Source organism: Amblyomma americanum, chromosome 8, assembly GCF_052857255.1.
Source record: "Amblyomma americanum isolate KBUSLIRL-KWMA chromosome 8, ASM5285725v1, whole genome shotgun sequence".
NCBI lineage: Eukaryota > Metazoa > Arthropoda > Arachnida > Ixodida > Ixodidae > Amblyomma > Amblyomma americanum.
In genome coordinates, this window is record NC_135504.1 from 80,402,412 (window position 1) to 80,410,723 (window position 8,312).

General features: G+C 44.9%; 1 pseudogene; it reads left to right on the top strand.

The window, feature by feature from the left end:
• Window positions 1-1,165: 1,165 nt before the first annotated feature.
• Window positions 1,166-8,053, top strand: LOC144102537 (uncharacterized; annotated as a pseudogene).
• The last annotated feature ends 259 nt before the right edge of the window (window positions 8,054-8,312 follow it).

Genomic DNA, 8,312 nt, shown 5'->3' on the forward strand with positions numbered 1-8,312 from the left:
TGGTTCAATAAGAAGCGGTCACTCACGTCGCCTGCAACGTCTGTTAACGGGAACCCGACTTATGTCTCCGACTCCGCTAGCGTAGAATCTGGAGCCAGCTCTAGTGCCGCTGGGCCAAGCCAACCAAGCAGTGAATCCCACTTCGGGGCCGCAGCCGAAACTGGCAGCAGCGATAAATGCTGTCAGTTGGACGACAACAGCGGGGCCGACAATAGTTCTCTGTCGCACACTGACGAAATAGAACCGCGAATGGATGCCACAAGCGAGGGTGACTGCAGCAGCAGCAGCAGCAGCAGCAGCGAGGAGTACGGTGACCCGGATGACGGCGAAGACGACGGTGCCGCTGTGCTGCACGGTAGTACTGTGCCACAATTTGACAGCGCAGAGCTTCTTTCTGACTGTATGCATGAATTCGGGCGCAAAACACTGCCTGGCTCGTCGACGACATTGGCTGAGGCAGTTGTTCTCATAATGGCCTTTGTTGTGGCTAACGGGCTGACTTGGTCAGCGCTTGACGACTTGCTGAAGTTGGTAGATGCCTTGTTCGGGTATCAACGGTCGGGCCTACCGCGCTCAAAATACCTGTTCAGAAAGTTGTGGGCAGGGAAATGTGCAAGTCTCGTTCAGCGCCACTTCTACTGCGAAGTGTGCATGTCACCCCTCCAGGCCAGCAGTGACAGTCAGGTGCTTTCTTTCAAAGTGTGCAAAACACAAGTAGAATTGCGCACTGTCAAGAAAAGAGGCTGTTTTTTTGCTCTCTTGAACCTTAAAGAACAGCTTCACCTTGTCACAGACTAAGTTGGAAGTTTACTGTTTGCAAATATGTCAAAATTGGCCGAGGCAGCTAGTTCTGGAAGTAAAATAATAACCGACATTGGCAATGCGGCCGTGTGCAAAGAATGCGTCAACAGGGACTCCTAAAGTGGAGTGATTTCACGTTGACAGTGAACACTGATGGCAGCCCACTCTTCAAGTCCAATAATTCATCAGTCTGGCCTATTCAGGTGTGTGTCAATGAACTACCACAGCCTCATCGCATGGAGAATTCTTTTCTTGCTGGCTTGTGGTTTGGACGGAAACACCCTGACATGATGCTGTTTGTGGGAGAATTTGTGAAGGCAGTGCAGGCTGTTGGTGAAGTTGTCTGGCAACATGGGGCTGCAGCTGTGGCTTCGAAAGTGTACATTGCGTGTGTGTGTGTGGATGCCCCTGCAAGAGCATCTGTTGGCAACCACACGCAGTTTAATGGTCTTTTCGGTTGCCCCTGGTGCCTAGCATGTGGGAAACTGGAAGAAGGTAAGAACGCCACTCCACTAATATTTATTATTAGTGCCTTCAAGCCATCCTGTTGCTGGCAGTTTAGTGATTGCTCAACAAAACTAATTTTGCATATTTAAAGCCACTGCCACTGCTCATCAATGTAATCCGGTTTGCTTGTGCTGGTATTGCAAAATTGGACTACTATCTGTGTACCTTGCTCAAAGAGAGTTGAATGATACCTCTGCAAGTACTGTCCTCAGCTTGTGTCGTCTTTGGGAGCCGAGAGGAGCGCTAATAAATGCCATAACTCCATTTTTAGACCATATACTTGTTAACATTCATGATGGCCCTTCGATCTATGTAGAACTTCAGACGCATGGGCAGTTTGCAGCAAAGTTCTGTACTGCGATCTGTTCAAGAGCTAGTGTTGTTGTTGATGCCAATTGCTACACTTGCCTACCTGCTTGAGCTGCATGCAGAGTCACCATATATGCTGTTTTAGATGATTTTTCTCAATAAGCAGGCACTGTTTGAGGGCGGTGTAATGTCCAATCAGCAGTCTGTCTTAGAGCCAGGCCATGGCCTGTTGGCCACCTTGTCAGCAAAGAAGTTGCAGTCACATCATAGCACCTGTTGTTTATGATAGATTTCTTTGCAGTGGTCTGCAGCACCATTAACATTGTGCACTGGTTTGTTATGTCATTAAAGAGGTGGCATATACCAGCTTCCTTTCGGCACCTAAAGGCAACCAAAACAAGAGATGGCACTTGTGCTGTTAGTACACGACTCTCTCTTAGTAAGCTTCAGTTGGTTACAATTCAGAAACAAAGTGGATTTTCGCTGTCAAAGGACCCTCTTCCAAGCAGTGGCATCCGGCAGTTATCATGAGCTTGCTAGCGTGACAATGCAGGGAGTAGCAGATGAAAGGGGATAGTCCCCTCCTTGCATATTCACACTAACAGGTTCATGAGAATCAGCGGACGCCATGGCCGGAAGGGGGTCGTTTGACGGGGAAAAGCTGCTAATTCTTCAGTTGTATTCGACTGCAATTAGTAGTCCAAAGGTAGTGAACAGCTGGGTAAGAGTTTATGGGTTACATCAGCACTTAACCTACGCCTGTTGCTGAAAGAGTGTAGTTAAAGAGGAGTACTAGGCTGTCTTTTTGTTTCAACATGAGAGGCACCCATTCTTTACGTAATATCTTTCGCATTCTTGTATACTGTAGTAAGAGTCCTTCAAAAGATGTTTAACCTACAGCCATGACTATTTTTCACCGTGCTGATGACCTTAAAGCTTTCTTGCTTACATTGATTCCTTTTCTTTATTTGCAAACAATTTACTGAGCAGCAGTGTTGAACTGAATCAACTGAAAACCACAAGAAGTTCATTACACATCATAAACTATTAGTGCAGAGTGCGTGGCGTGGCGTCAAACATTTTAAAAGATGGCTTGGAATAAAGAAAACAATTTGGGTTTAAATTATGGAACATCCACTTTTGAAACGTCGAGCAGATATATAGGCAAGGTCTTGCCAGCAGCACTAGTATTTGAATTTGGAGTATCAGGTGCATTGCCATTTTTATCGTAGAAAAGTTTGGCAGTACTACAGAAATTGTGCATTTTGTAGTAGAATCTCTTTGGGAACCTTACTGGACAGTAAACATGTTATGCTTTGTTGTAGCCTTTTGGTGGATTTCGTTTTTTCAATGTTTTCTTTGTACGATTTTGCCCTAATCTCAGGTGATCATTATGATAGTTTAGGAAGGGCACTCGACTACTGAGTCGGAGTTCCCAGGTTCGAACCCGGCTGCCGTGGCCACGTTTCAATGGAGGCGAAATGCAAAAAGGCGTCTATGTTGTGCGATGTCAGTGCATGTGAAGATCCCCAGGTGGTTGAAATAATTCTGGAGACCTCCACTACGGCACCTCTTTTTCTCCTTCTTTCGCTCCCACCTTCCTTCCTTCTCTTAAGCAGTGGATTCGGTGTTGGCCTAGGTGTGAGACAATTACTACACCATTTCCCTTCCTTGAAAACCAATTTTCCATTTTTTTTTTCAGGACGGCGCCTTTATACCAGCACTGAGCCACCAGCAGAGGAGAGGACATCAAAGGGTGTCCGAAAGAATATGAAGCTTGCCATGCTGCAGAAGACATCGGTCAATGGCCTAAAAGGACCATCACCTTTGTGGTCCTTGAAGTACCTTGACCTTGTGTCGTGCTATACGGTTTAATATATGCACTGTGTGCTGCTTGGTGTGACAAGGCAGTTCACAGAGTACTGGTTTGATTCATCCAGCTGCCGTGAGAAGTACTACATAGGTGAGTATTTGTTCATGACCTGGGTTTTTGTGTTTTCTAGCTGACATAAGGCTGTGTGGGGAACTATGCTTTGTTGCTCTTTCAAAAATTGCACCTAACATAACATGCATACTAAGCAGTTCTTGTAGCTAGGCTTATTGGTACATATTCAGAAAAGGTACAGGAGCGCAAAGTATGGACACTGATGAAGTGACAGTACAAAACGAGCATAGTACTGTAACAAGGTTTAGTTGACATGCATGCATATTTACCCATGTGCCGAGAAACAGACTGCATACATTCACGCATTTATGGACAGCACTTATAGACGGATACAACTTAAGAATGCAGCGGCTTTTCTCTGTCAAAGGGGCCCTTCCAGCCAGTGGAGTCGGCCAATTCTCATGACCCTGCTGATGTGACCAAGCAGGGAGTGGTAGACGAAAGGGGGTAATCCCTTCCCACTGTGTCCAGGGATAGACTCCTCTTTTCATTGTGGGGCTGCTCCCTGCATTGCCGCGCTAGCAAGGTTATGAGAATCAGGTGACGCCGTTGGCTGGAAGGTGGTCCTTTGATGGGTAAAAGCCGCTGTCTTCTTGAATTGTGTCCGACTATAGGAAAAACTGTGCACTCTCGCATAGCACTACTGATGGGTCACTTATAATGATTACATTTGGAGGGCGGCCAAGTACAGTGAATGCCCTCAACAAACGTCTCACCAGCATTCGACCACCACATCACTTCACCCGTCTGCCTCGCACAATCCAGGAGAGGCACTTCTGGAAAGCACACGAGTGGCGAAACTGGCTGCTTTTTTACTGTGTGCCATGTTGCCTGAACACTCTCCCTGCTCAATTTTTGAGGCACTTTGCTCTTCTCTTCGAGGCAATTTTTATACTTCTACAAGAGCAACTTTCATCTGCTGCCATCAGTTATGCAGGTGAGGCCAAATATTCTGTCTGGAGCATAGTTATTTCATTCTGCATTCCAACCTTAAGATTTTATATGCACTCTGGATTAATCCTCTAATAGATATTTATTCTACAGTGGTACCGGAATGGTGCTTTGGTACCTTTGCTTCCATCTTGTGGCAACCAAAAAGATATTTTGGACGAGCCCTACTTTCCATTAACCAGACACAGATTGCCAGAAAATGCACAAGCTGGACTCTTAATACCCAGAAATGACAGTCTGCTTATGACAAGCCTGGCTCGTCCCAAGTCTGCTAGCGGGTTAAAGCAGCATATACACCAAGTTCTGATGGCATGATTTTTCTTTTTAATTATGTGTAAGGCATTACATAGATCAGCACGTGACATCTGCCAACTATGACTGATGAATAGTTCATGATTGCATTTCTTGTGTCATGCTGTTACTGTTTCAACACCAGAACGATGGCTGTCACCTAAAAAGGTAGTATAGGCTACATGAGGCTTGAAAACTGCAGTATTATCTCTGCTGCTTCATTCATTGTCATTCCGGTTCTTGAAACAGGCTTGCTTTGGTGTTGTACTGAAATCAAATGATGAAGTAGTCATTATATTGCAGTTTTTTCATGCCTCATGTGACATATACTGACCTTTGACATTGCAGCATTGTTGTTAAAACAAAAACAGCATGAGAGGAAATTTAGTTGTAAAGTACTGAGGAATTGTTTGTGAGTACCAAAAGGTGATTCATGTATACTAATGTCTCATGCATCATTACAAAGAAACATGCAACAAAAAAAAAATGTTACCCATATTTATTAAAGTGCCTGGCTTTTACTTTTCATTCTCCAAAAATTATTCTAACAATGAAAGGTACAGGGTGTTAACTGTGTTCTTAGCAAAAATATAATCTTTCCTAGGCCTGCGGTTTCTCAGTTCACACAATCCAGAGTGTAGTGTTGCTACAGCATAAAAAAGCATGCAATGCTACTAACAGGCTAGATGGCACTGAACATAATGTCTCAAAGTGACGTACGGGCCGCCGCGGTGGCTGAGTTGTTATGGCGCTCGGCTGCCGGCCCGAAAGACGGTTCGATCCCGGCCGCGGCGGTCGAATTTCGATGGAGGTGAAATTCTAGAGGCCCGTGTACTGTGCGATGTCAGTGCACGTTAAAGAACCCCAGGTGGTCGAAATTTCCGGAGCCCTTCACTACGGCGTCTCTCATAGCCTGAGTTGCTTTGGGACGTTAAACCCCTACAAACCAAACCAAAGTGACCGTACCTTGTAGTAGTGTGTGTGTGTGTGTGTGTGTGTGTGTGTGTGTTTGTGTGCATGCGCACTGTCTACAAAATCGCAAGAAAAATGAATCATTTAGGAAACAAAAATGAAGCAGTAGGATGCATTTATGATAAGGCGTCCGCTGTAATTTACTGCATGAGCAGTGCCCAGTTGTAAGAACAAAATATGGCACCAAAACAGCAGCATTTCGTTCATTTTCATTTCTTACATTAGTAATACTAATAATGTTTTTCTTACAGGAGCACATGCTAACTGTATGCAGCGGTGTTCTGCATGCCAATGAAACATTAATGGTCATTTTGGGCAAAGCTAGCCAGCGAATGAAAAGGACCTGCCAGTGACCTCTATTTCACACAGCAAGCATCTCACTTGTAGGATGCCACTACGCCCACTTGTAGCAAACTTCAAACCAGAAATAATTTGGGAGCCTGTTTGCATGTAGAACACAGAGGGGTTTATGAAAAAGGCAGATATCACAAACTTGCTGTCTTCATCATCCTCTTTGTTTAAACAAGAGTCAAGTGCTTGTTTTTCTGTTTCTTATTCTTACAGCAATAAACTCATAAATATATCCACTTAGTGAATCGTGGCTTACCAGCAAGAAAGCCGAGCAGTACAAAAGGGCTATGATGTTTTCAGCTGTGACAAACCTTTTTTCAGTGTGAAATGAGAAAGGGCTGAATCGGGAAGATTTTGAGTGTTTAATATGAAGTGAATTTTTGAGAGGATTGCTTCTGCATTTTTTTTTGTTAGCGGCATATGATTTTAACAGCCAGAGCACTTACCATGCGACTCACTGCTTTCTCTGTACTGGCCTGAACATTTGTTCGATGACTGAACATGCCAGCTTGCTTGCCACATAGCGCTAAACAGACACGGATGCAGGGAGACAAACAGGACGGGCGCTTGTTGGCTCTGTTTCTTTTCTTTATCACGGAAAACTTTAAATGAGGCATAGGCAATATTCCGCCGTAAATGGCACATTATTACAAGACCACTCTTATGTATTGTCAAAGGTTGATGTTTGACAAATTATCTGGAATTATTCCCCGTTTCTACACCTTTGTTGCTGCACACTTTCTTGTTGCATCATGTAGTAACAACTGCTCTGTGCTAGCTGTTGTGAGGAATTGTCGTTTTTCAAGAAAACAAGGAATCCAGGATACTCTGTCAGGTGCAGCAGTCACAGCCCATAGTGCTGATCTGATGGAAGCCATCTGCCCTACGAAGCCGGCATATATGTGGGCTTCTTGGGTGTACACAATGCCAACATGGTCACCACCTGGGGTACCACAACTCCCAAAGCTCATTGCCTCAGTGGTGGTGTAGCGCAACTTCTTGTCAAATTGGTTTGTTAACAGTACTGAATTATCTTAGTTTTAGAGTAGTGGGCTAATGTTCCCATAGCTGCATAATTAAATATATTGAAAGTCTATGCCACAAGTAAAATAGCTTTCTTTTTTTTCAGATCGCCTCCTGCAACGCTTCGTGCGCCGAGCTGCAGCACTATACGGGGAGCGGTGCATGAGCTTCAATGTGCACCAGCTGACGCATCTAACCCAAGCCGCCCGTAACTTCGGACCCTTGTGGGCCCATTCTGCCTTTGGATTCGAGAGTGGGAACGGCCACATCGTTAAACTGGTGACGGCAGCAAATGGAGTGCCTGATCAAATCTTGGAGCGGGCAATCATGAATCAGGAACTGCACCTTGTTCTTTCTTTGAACGCAATTCCACTGAGGAGCCAGCAGTTGTGCAGTGAATTTCTTCATTACCCTAACGTGAGCAAGGCTCACTATGTGCAGGGTGCCTGCATGTTTGGAGTGCCGAAGGAAGTGCCTCTGCTTCTGCCAGCAGAAAGGGCTGCTCTGGAGTTAATGCTCAACAACATTCCTCGAGTGCAAGAATATTTCAGATTTTTTTATAGAGGAACTGTGATGCATAGCCAGCAGTACCAAAGGGGCACCAAAAGTGACAGTAGTGTCATTGAGTCTCAAGATGGCGAATTTTTCGTTATTAAGAGAATTTTCGAGGTAGTTGATGGGGGGTCCCCAAGCAATGGTGAAGTTGTTTTGCTCTGCAGGAAAATTGTTTGTGAAGACTGCGATTTGTACTTGCCAGGTCACATAATGCAGTGTTTTTTTTCTCTAGAATGCCCACTGGTTGCGCTGAATCTCAGTGGAGTAGCCAAGCCTTGCATTTTTGTCACATTCAGCAATGAAGAAAATTATGTTTGCAAAATTCCAAACCTCATTGAACGAGACTAGGAGGCAGTGTTAAAGGTGCACTAAAGAGATATTTTGAACTCGTCTTTTTACCGCGAGAACTCTTTCTACACACTCCGGGCATTCTTAGAAACTTCGAATTATTGTCCTGTGCACCCATTTTCCGTAATTTAAATCAAATGTCTTGGCTCCCGCCTTTTTTTGAACTCATTGCTGTAGGTAGGAGGAGTCAACCAACGCGTGGAGCCAGCCCCGTGGCGGCTTGCCGCTCTGTCATTGGCGGAGTGATACGTAAATCAAA